Source organism: Natrix helvetica, assembly GCF_964273705.1.
Source record: "Natrix helvetica genome assembly, chromosome: Z".
Classification (NCBI taxonomy): Eukaryota; Metazoa; Chordata; class Lepidosauria; order Squamata; family Natricidae; genus Natrix; species Natrix helvetica.
Window position 1 is genome coordinate 30684540 of NC_138554.1, and position 12093 is coordinate 30696632.

The window sequence follows — 12093 nt, forward strand, 5'->3', positions numbered from 1 at the left end:
TCCATTATCTCAGGGGCTGCTAATGGGTGGAAACTAATCAAGGAGAGAAACAACCTAGAACTAAGGAGAAATTGCCTGACAGAATAATTAATCAGTTGAACAATTTGCCTCTAGAAGCTGTGAATGCTCCAACGGTGCACATTTTTAAGAAGAGATTGGATGACCATTTGTCTGAAATAGTATAGGGTTTCCACGGTTCCTTCCAACTATATTATTCTGTTAAATTCTGTTAAATTATTCTGTTAAATTCTGTTATTCTGTTAGTAATGAAAGCTATATTTAGCTCTTTAATTTTTCAGAGCAAAGCAAGTAAATAAAAAAATCACCAGTCTCTCCCTCTCAGAGTGCCAGTCTCATCTTTTGTCCTGCACCTTGTTGACAAAATAACTAATTTTGTGGGAGAATGTTGGAAATATATTCTGCTTTTTCTCTCCCCCCCCCCCCCAAATTTGTAGCATATTAGAAACATCCACTATGTTTCTCTATGGTCATGCTGCACAGAGGCCATTATGGTCATATGACTGGGAGGGGCCTTTTCTTATTATGCACATCTTTGAATTATACAAGGAATAAGCAGACATAGTATTCTAAATGTGTCACATTTTATAAGATTATATAGATCTATACAGTAACAATTTAGTGCCTTTTTCAGGATTCCAGTTTTGCCATAAAGCATAAGCGGTGGCACAAGATTGTGTAAATTATGGTCCTAAATATCTGCAGACTATAAAATTAACTACTGTTGTATTTGAACAACTCAAGACTAGCATATATATTACATTAAACCACGATTTGCTTAACTTTGATTTGTTAGATAAGCCACTATTGTCTAGGATCACGCAACACACTGAGCCAGAATGAAATAAACCACATTATGGCATAACATGAGATGTGAATTGGGCCAGCATTTTTGGTAGCTTGTAGATAGCAAACTGAAAATGGAGTACAATTGCAAGGAATTATATTTGCCTGTAGGTCTGCAATCTGCATATTCTTATTTATGAGTGTATTACTACAAAATCAATGCAACTGACTGCAGAATAAGGACTCTGAATCATCCTGATGGCAGTACCAGGGAGTAGCTGAACTGGTCTGAATGAGACTTGCCTTGAATCACAGAGTTTATAACCAAGAGAGTTCTCTGAAACAGACTACAGAGGGTTAAATGAGTGGAGCTTTCTGGGACCTAAAGCTGGCAATTGCTTGGGGGGAGGGAGAGAGAGAGAGAGAAGGGGGGCGGTGAATGGACAGAATTTGGTAGAGAGCTTCCTCTCTTTCTGAGGAAGTTCTGATCCCACACATTTGTGCCCCCCGGCAACACCAAAAATCACAATCTGACAGTAGAATTCTCCAAGGTGAGCTAAGAGATAAGTCAGCAATGGATCTGCAGGTGCATCGGTGTGATTTGAGGGAAGTTCTGGACACAGGTTTTTTAGCAAGAGGGAAGATGAGTCCAAGAATAAGACAAGTCTATTATGGTGACCCTCAGCATTTGGGAGAAATTTGTGGAAAAACGGATATCCTTTCCTCTAAAGGTTCCATGGCCCTAATAATTCTGTAATAAGCAGACAAAAAGCTATAAATCTTGAACAGGTCCTTCACAGGCTTTAGTTTATTCAGTGAGTTAGGTCTCTCCTGTTGTGCATTTGAGGAGAACTAGGGATATTCTCTGGCTATTTTGTCAATGAATTGCAATAAACAGCATTGCTTTAAATGTGAACATTGCCTTCCTTGAGCAAATTTACCCTCGGATCAAATATCTAGAGGTTGTGTTTATATGTACTAAACAGTAGAACAGCTTGCCTTCAGAAGTTGTGAGAGCTCCATTACTGGAAGCTTTTAAGAAGAGGCTGGACAGCATGTGTACTGTACTTTATTGATATTCTGTTTACCTTCCTTTCTTTAAAAATCCAGAAAATACCAGTGTCGTGTATATCTGCTCCAAAGCAACCCAGCATTCAATGCAGTTTCCACACTGCAGTTAAACAGGAAAAGGATTGCAGATAAAATTATGCACATGCTTGTGTGAATCCTCTTTAGAATATGAAATTATTAGCAAGTAAGCAAATACTGCCCCCACACTACGGAATTTGCTTAGAATAATATCATGACAAGGCACTTTCATCAGGAGAACATTAGATTATTAATGGCCACATGTCCTGCTGTCACATTGCTTATGGGAAGATACGTGCAGATCAGCACTGCAACAGTTTTGTCTTTAAAGTTGTGAAGAAAGCCTGAAAAGTAAATGAGCAGTCTTAGAGAATAGAAGAAAAGCCAAGTCATGTTTTCATATCTGAGAGAATGCCAACGCCATCCCTCTCACCCTAAAACAAGCAAGCAGACAGATGGCTTATAGACTTCTATATAGTAGTCCTCAACTTACAACTACAACTGGGATCAGAATTTCCACTGTTAAGCAAGGCGATTGTTAAGACAATTGTACTTGATTTTACGACTTATTTGTTAAGCAAATCACTGCTGTTGTTAAGTCAATCATGTCATTAAATGAATCCAGCTTCCCCCTTTGATTTTGCTTGTTGGAAGCTAGCTGGCAAATTGCAAGTGGTGATCTTATGACCCATTGATGCGCTTATGACTTTTAAAAATACATTCCAGGTGCCAAGCGGTCAAGTTTTAATCATGTGACTATGAGAATGATGGACATGAGTGTGAGGACCAGTTTTAAATCACTTTTTTCAGTTCCATTGTAATTTTGAACAATTGTTACATGTATGGTTGTAAATCACAGATTAATTGTATTGCAATAAAAAATAATTTGTGCTATTGCTATGATTTTCCACAAATTGTTTAGTAAGCTGCAGTGTTTGGACTAAAATCTGGATTCAAATGGAAAAGATAATTTTGAACACATATGCTGCATCTGTACATGCAACATCTGTACATGCAATTGCTTTAAGAAATCTTATTTCCTGGGGTTTGTGCAACCCTCTCAGGAAAAAGGCACATTGGTCCTATATCATAGTTGTCCTGAATAATTTCTTCTTTAGTTCATGATCACATCACAGCTCTTGCTCAATATGTATTTCATTAATTTTGAATATTTAAAGTAATGTTGCAGGTGAACACTTCCAGTTTGCTATATTACATTTTTTGGAAACTGCAATTCAGAGAATTGTAATCCAACACATTTTGTGGAATCCCTTTTAGAATGTTTATCGCAGGCTATTTCAGTTGTTTGAGTTTTCTAAATTCCATTTCTGGTCTTCAGTATTTTCTCACATCAAGAATATATTTTTTCACTCATCAAATTTGTCTTCAGTTTCCTTGATTTTCCAACATTCAGTTACTATTTTCTACAAAAAGTCACCATTTTGGTAAATATTTTGTGACACTATAGCTTTAGCCAATAACTGGAGCAAGAATTGCATAACAGGAAATTTTGTTGTATTTCTTAATGTGCAAAGATTTCTAGGCTCTTTATGCTTCTTTCTCTTTTTCAGAAGAAGTTGAGTTTCTCAGAATGGAAGATTACTATACTGTGTATGGTGGTTAATGACCCAAGTTCTGGGGCTTCAGGGGATGTGGACTTGATCCACGCTAAGGCCAATATCAAAGAGATAAAAGAACTGAAATCCAAGAAAACTTATAAGATTCATTCTTCCGATCTATCTGCCCTTGTGAACAATCCAGACAAACGGAAGATCTAAATCATAACTCAGATAAAGGGGCAAGAAAATATTGGGGCATTCAGAATGGGATAATCCATGAGTTTTTAAGATAGGCCTCACCCCAGGATAGTAAGATTGAAAGACAAGAGGGAATGCCTCTCCATGAAGATCTCCAATGCCAAGGATTTATGAAAAAAATTAAGACCTCTCACTCAAACAGGGAAAATTCTCAACTGTCAAAGTCACCACCCTGGGATGAGCTATCTGCATTTGAACAGGCAGGCAATGCTTGTCAATGGCCATGAAGTGATGGCATGGCCAAACCTATGCCAAATCTCAATGGAGAAACTCAGCAGGCCTTTAAGAGTCCTGAAGCCAATGAAACAGGCACTAGTGAAAAGATAAAGGTTCCCATTCCACAAGAAGAGTCTACAAATGTGGAGTTGCAACATCAGTACTTCCATCAGTTCCAGTTCCTGGAAGCCAGGGGACCCCCATGAAGTTTGTAGCTGTTTACAATAATTGTGCCATCGGTGGTTGGAGCCTAAAAGCCGGACCAAGGAACAGATCCTGGAGTTGCTGATTTTGGAGCAATTCTTGCTAATCCTGCCAGAGGAAATCCAAAATAAAGTTTGGGAATTTGAGCCAGAGATCTGCGCCCAGGCTGTGGCCTTGGTGGAAGGTTTTCTCCTAAGACAGCAAGAAGGGGGAAAGCAGGTCAGGTCCTTTAACTCATTTTTTTGGAAAAGATTCTAAATTCATTAGAATTTGAGATGAATAACCAGGGATCCTAATATATTGTGCACAATTTTGGGAGTGTAGCAAAAATTATAAAGTGCATGAGGCTGTGGAAGAGAGTTTTGCCCTTTGCTGGTGAATGTGGCCTCATTTCACACCCGAAGCTTCCCCGTTTCTTCTCTATTCTTTTGCTTTCCGCAAAAACAGGGACACACTTTGGAAAGGCGGAAGTCCGGAGGAGCCCATTGGTGCCCGAGGAGTGGGCTCGGGGGAGGCCAGCCCGCTCTGGAAGCCGAACTTGCGCCCATCTTGGAGGGATCCTACCCCGGGCTGGCTTTCAGAGACGTGAAAGGCTCTTTCCTCAGGCGGGCATCTTTTCCAATGAAACAGATCGAGACAGGAAGATCATTTTATTACATTTAAACGTTCTGACTAAAACGGATTCTCTCATTCAAAGAGGGAACCCAAAGACCATCTTTCCATCCCTTTTATCAAAGAAAATGCAAGAGAAAAACTGATTGGACAGGGCAAAAATAACTCCTCCTTTGCACTGTAAATCAGCTACATGGAATTAAACATTACAATCCAACTTCTGTGTGTGTGTGTGTGTGTGTGTGTCTGTCTGTCTTTGTGTGTGTGTGTGAGAGAGAGGGGAGAGGGAGTAAGGAGGGGAAAGGAGAAGAAAAAGAAAGAAGGAAAACAAATGGTCGTTTTAAATCGGAACTGGGCATGCCTGGCTGTGGAATTCTGGGAGTTGAAGTCCATAAGTCTAAAAAAATTGCTGCATCACCAGCCATAACCCTCACCGCACCTCACTGCCTCTTCTATAGAAGAGGTTTCACAAATCTACAGTGTTGTTTAGAACCAGTTCCAGCTCCCCCACCCACCCATCTGCACATCATCAAGATGAAGAGCGAGAGGAGGAATTCTGGGAGTTGAAGTCACCAGTCTTAAAGCTATCAAGTTTGAACACCCCTGGGTTTTTTTTCTAAAGGGTTAGGGGTGCAAGGGTCTAGTAACTTGACAGCTTTAAGACTTGGGTGCTTCAAATGCCAGAGTTTCTAAGCCAACATTTTGATTGCTAAGCAAGAGCGTTGTTAAGTGAGTTTACCACATTTTACAAGTTGGCCACACCCACCCAGTCACATGGCTGGTAAGCCACTCCCATCCGGTCACATGGCTGGCAAGCCACTCCCACAAAGCAGGCCACACCTACAGAAGAGGTTCTAAATTTTTTGAAATCCACCACTGGTTTGCTTCCTATCCAATGACATGAGAACTTTTTATCAAATCAAAAATAAATTGTTGACAACACTAATGACAACTGTGATAATAGTGTACTGGTGGGAAGTCTGGGCTCTTTTTTTGAAAAGTCTATCAAAGAATTAGCATAGATAGTAAAAGAGTAAAAAGAGATGGGATTTCCTGAACTGTTTTTAAAGCTTTTTTTATTACATTCAGCCTTCCTGTTTTTGAATTCTATTTTGTCCCCCTGCCCTTTTCCCCCTATTAACATTGTGCATGAAATGCTACTTCGTTTTAACTGTTGTTCGTTAAAATACAGTATGTTCATATCAAGCAAATCAAAGTAGAAATTTTTTATGTAGTCACTGATGATATGAAAAAGCCTGGTGAGTTGATAATTTAAGGTGGGTCAATCATTATTTATATTTTTTTTCAAATGAAAAAAGAAAATCGATACATTCCAGGTCAGAAATCTGTGATGCAACAGAAGTCTGAAAGCAGATTTTCCCAAAATATTAATAATGTATGTAATAATTTATTTGCTCGCATTAGCTTTTATTTCCCCATTTCCTTAACTCCTTTAACAGAAGTAAAAAGTAGAAGGATCTCGAGAACATTCAGCATTCACTAGTTTGACTTCCAGCCTTATTATATGAGTCACTTTGATTCTCATTCCCCAATTTGGCCAGGGCTGAGAAAAAATGGTTTGTTCCTTTGTTCCAGTCCACTACAGTAAGACTCAGCAAGGAAGAATATAATATCAGATTAGGCTTGTTTTCCCAGTTGCATCAACTCAGCCAGTTTGGTAGTTTTCCTGACATATTTTCTGATGACAGCCTTTATTCCTAATGAAAAGATCGTGGAACTTTTGCACAATAAAAGGCTACATATCAACCAGCAAGTTCTGTCTGCCTTTTTAAAGAAGAAAAGAATCTACTTCTTGCTATGCCTCACACTTAAATACATTCAGTTCCTATTCGTTTTGGATTAAGCTCTTATGTGTTGTAGCTAATTTAGAATTCAAATGAGGAAACCAGATTTATTAAATGTATGGTCTGCCCATGAATTATAGTATTTTTGGTGTCTCTTAGTCAATAGCCCATTGTTGTATATGGTTCCAGGGCTGGTTATAATTTGTTTACGTTGATAAAGAAATAGAAGATGGTGCTAGAAAATCATATATCTCTTTGTTTCCTTTTTCTTATTAAACAGTTCAGGCTTGAGAATGCTTGAAAATTGTCCATCAGTAACAGGAGGAGTTCTGAACTTTCTATTTCCCAGCTGTTTCTAAAATCTCAGGATAAAAAGTGGAACATTAAACTTCTTTTGACAGTTGTAGAGTGTTTTGCTTTCAAAGAGGAATAGTGACTAATTAAAAAAAAATACTTCTAGGAACTTTCCATTGTATATATAGAGACTTCTAATGGCAGAGACTTAGTTTTTTGGTTAATGTTGTTCTACTTCTGAGGATTCTTTCTGTTCTTTGGAGAACAATATACAGTAGTCCTGAATTTAAGATCACCATTGAGCCCAAAATTATTGCTGTTAAGCAAGACAAGTTGTTAAGTGAGTTTTACTGCATTTTATGACCTTTCTTGCCACAATATGTTAATCACTGCATATATTGTTAATAACACGGCTGTTAAGTAAATCTGGCTTCCCTATTGACTTTGCTTGTCAGAAGATAGCAAAAGATCACATGACCCTGGGACACTGCAACCATTGTGAACCGGTTGCCAATTTTGATCTGAATTTTGATCATGTGACCATGGGGATGCCGCAATGATGGACGTACATGTGAAGAATAATGATAGGTCACTTTTCAGTGTCATTGTAACTTCAAACTGTCATTAGTTTGACAGTTTGAATAGTTGTTAGTCAAGGACTATCTGTAATGTTATTGTGGTGCTTCTACTTAGCCTCTTCTGTAATCTGGTTTCCAGATTAGGGATAATTTTTCCCAATATATTTGAGTAGCAATCCAATTAGAAATTTATTAGTCACATTTGGTAGAAAGATTTGAATTTCTGAAACTGTACTTCAGTCTGAAATGCTATTTGCATGCAAGGCCAAGGTATACTTAAAGGTATCTGTAACAGTGTTTTACTAAATACAGTATTTAGAAAAGGCAAGAGAGAATTTGAAAGCAGTAAGAATTGCATGAAAAGGGAAACAAAAACAAATATATTGTATGTGATAAAGACTGAAATGCCTTACAGGTATGTGACGTCCGAACAAAAATTATGTTAGGATTAAAACATAATTTGTAGCATTTGCGTGCTATGATTTATTAAACTACTTGCCTAATAAAGGTAATTGCTTAATGTAGATTTTCTTGATCTTTGTTTACATATGGAAAAGTGAATTCCATTATCTAACTGTTGGAAGAAATGTCCATCTGGATTTAGTTCCAAGTGGGGAGAAAGACACTGGAAATATGGAGACTGTTTGGAAAGATGGTTTTAATGGTGGACAGGACCACATGGTTATTAACAAAAGTGGGGCTGCTCTCCAAGAAAACGTTTCTCCTTTTCTCATCCAGGGAGGTATAATATTCTGCTTTTTTAATATTTCCTAGAATATTTCATTCTTCTAGGAAATGGATGGGTGCTAACTTTCTACATACAATACATGCAGGAAACATTTCTGGGAATTCTCATGGACTGTGCTTCCTCATTTTTTCAGTACAAAAAAAAAACTAACTCAAAAGGCTGCATCTTTCTCTTTTTGAGAATCTCACCAAGCATAGTAATGTTTCTGTTCCTTTTGACCCATTCACTCTTCTCTGTATTTGTTTTGGGATACAGTCCCCATCCATTCTCTCTGAGCAACCAAGTATTCAATTTCCCTTCTTGCCTCATTCATTCTTAATTATATTTCTTCTTCTTTTACCATGCATAATGTAGGATATTCTCTCCTGCCATTTTAATACCCTATTTTGGGATGGAAAAGGAGCTGAAAGTTGTAGCTCCTGTTTGTTCGCTTGTTGAATTCACTGAATTTTTCTCCTTTAAAAAAAAAAATCCAAAGAGGGTTTATTTAAAATGCCTTTGACTTTAGGCCCTCTTGTTTTGGGAAGATAGTTGTAACTCTATGTTACCACCTGGTGGTAGCATAGAACTGGACTATAGTTCCCAACAAGTGTAAAGTGTAGTTTTAGTTTGTTTTTTTAAATCTTCTGAACTACTTGACAGTTGCAACAGCTGTCTAGTCAGTTACTCAGATGGTACAACAGTTGGGTGTTGAAGCAGGGCTGATGGTAACAATTTAATAACTTCAAAGCTGGGTTACATTGAGCAAGCTGCTCAATTGTCTGTCATTCAAAGGATAAAATAGAAATAGAAGCCCTGTCTGCTAGTCTAAATTCCTTGAAAGAAGAATGGAATTAGAACTGATACTTGTTAAAAAAGAACTTTACCTCTTACATTAAATATTTTACAATAAAATATAGCTAAAATGGTATAGCTTTCTATTCATTCACAGATTCTCACAAAAACTAAGAAATTGATATGATAAATCTTTAAGAGCATTTTCAATGCACATTTTGGCATCTATATGACTCCCCTGTGTTCCAACTGTAGTACTATTTTTAACATTAACACTAATAATATTCTGTGTGTGAATTTTTGAAAAGCTAATATGCACAATTATCATTGTCTCACAACAGTAAAGGAGCATGCTAATTAATCCAAATACTATAAATGGAAGGCACTGAAGATGAGAGAGGCCAGCTTGTTTAATGCTACTGAAATGGTGAGCTGATATTTACATTGAAAATTACCCTATTATCTAAATGGGCAATAGAACAGAGAAAGCACAGGAGGATCAACATAGCCAGCTGATGTGAATATAGTGGGGATACAGAATACAAAAATGCAGCTTTCGGTGTGCATTATTTGAAACCATAGGTTTATCTATGTGTAAAGTTAAACCTTCTGTTCAAAAAGCCAGAGAGTGTTGATCCCCTTATTATTGTGCCAAGGTAATGACCAGCATAAAGCATACTTGCCAAAGTAAACAGAGTCCACAACCGCAGCTGTTGCCTGGCACTTCATTAACTAGGAATATGCCACTGCCAACTTTAGGGCAGGAAGCTGAATAGCTAAGGAGGAGAACTGTCACAGAATGGAACAATGGGCATCACAAAGGACAGAATATCTGCCAACTCTAGATCAAGGAATGGAAGCCCCACTGATGCCTCAATTACAGAACAAAGTTAGCTCAGAGTAACAAATACAGGTTTGAAGGCATTTTGAGATGGTCTGGCCCATCTCCTCTAGAAGTAATCAACCAAAAAACACAAAGAAGGATGAGGCAGTATTCATAAATATGACTGAAGGAAACTTGTCATCCTCAAAATGAATTGGGCCTGACAGTTTGGGCAGGACTTATGCAATCAACCAACAACCAGAAAGTATTAAAACAAAAATATATTGACCTTGAACTGGAAATGCACATGATCTAGGGTTTTTTTGTTTAAACCTGTGATCATTTTGTAAACTACCATCCCTATTTTAAAAAAGTAATCCTTAAAATGATACATAGCCTATATTTTGACCCATTGTTCAATGCAGGGAGGGCAGACATGTTTTTGGCAGGGTTTACCCCCCAAAATGAAATGGGCACTAAAGCTTTTCTTTGTACAAAAATTCTACCTCCCCACAAATGGTTGCTGCCAGCTAGGGGAGGAAAAATGCAAGAAACGAGGAGATGTTTACTACTGCTTTTCATGGTGCTCTTTGTCCTTTTGATCAAGGAAAGTTGGCCAATCAGCAAAGAGACCCTGGCTTGGCTTCCGGTTTATTTAACCCTTTAGTGATGGCAGTCCATACAGCTAATCATCAGGGAAAGGTGATTACTTTTTCCTCACTTATCTCCAGATTTCATTGCATTGCTTACAGTCAAAGCTGAAACTCTGTGTACCACTGAACCAGCTCCTCTGTACATTTTCTCTTGGCTTCCCAAGAGAATTAGGCCATGTTAGAGAGTGACTCTCCATGGAAACCCAAGTTCAGGATACAACAAACAGTGTCCTGCCTACCCACTTAGTTAAGTCCTCCCATTCTTCCCCAGGGGCAGGCTTCTATGTCATACATTCATTAGTGGCCTTGGGTGTGAGCTATCCACCTGCAATATGAAGGCTGCCAAGAAATATGGAAAGGTCAGAATGCATCTGTCTTCCATCTGAGTGCAAGATGGCATGCCAACAGGCAAGGGACTCTGCCTGTGTGAATGATATCTAGTTGTAAAAACAGGTGTCTTCATGGAAACAGATTTGCAGAAAAGGGATATCATCAAGTGATCTAATAAGCAACTATTCAGTCAGATAGATAGATAGATAGATAGATAGATAGATAGATAGATAGATAGATAGATAGATAGATAGATAGATAGATAGATAGATAGATGATAGATAGATGATAGATAGATAGATAGATAGATAGATAGATAGATAGATAGATAGATAGTAGGTAGGTAGGTAGGTGTGCCTCTGGGTATGTGTCTGTCTCTATAAAATATCTCAAATTATGACTACAGTTGTAACTAGAATATATGTCACTAAACAATGTAGTCCTTGTTTAATGGCCCATGATCCATAGGCGTACTGCACCAAATTTTATGACCTTATATTTCCATGGTTATCAAGCAAATTACCATTTTTTCCTTTGCCTTTTTTATTGTCAGCTGAGAAGGTTATAAATGGTGATTACATGACTCCAGGATGCTGCAACCCTTTTAAATACATATTGGTTTCCAAGCATCCAAATTGTTGATCATGTGACTACAGGGACACTGCAACAATTGTAAATGTGCAGGAACCAGTCATACATCACTTTTTCAACACAGTCATAACTTCAAGTGCTCAATAAACAAATAATCAAACGCATGTATTGAAATCATTTAATAATGATCTGGATAACACGTTACTTATCCTCCAAACAAAGAACAAGTTTCCCTAATTTGCTCTTTTGAGGGATTCTAGAGTACACCATCTTAAAGGCCATGTTTTCTTCATCTTGTTTTATATGTTTACATAGGAAAAAAGTGTCCAGAAAATGTTCTGAAACCTTTATAGCTGCAAAGTCATCATAATCAACAACAACATACCATAAGGCAACAGGCTCCCTCTCAGACATTGCATGTCTGTCTGTGTTTGGAGGTGGGATGATGTATGCATGTATCAGTTAAAAGAACAAAGTAGGAAGAAAATCAGGAGTTTCTAAATCTCTTTATAAGAAAATACAAGGAGCCCAAAATCTATGATAAAGATGCTATTCTTTTTGTTTCTAGTACAAAGCTTGTGATATATGATATACAGAAAATATGGTAAAACATGAAATAATATTTTGGTGAGATTTTGCAATCCAACACTTTTCACAATAGTACTGGTTATAAGTTCCAACAGGTGTGTTTGTATGTAGGACAACAGTAAAATCTTGTATAAACATTAAAAAGAAATCAAGGCTTTACAGAAATT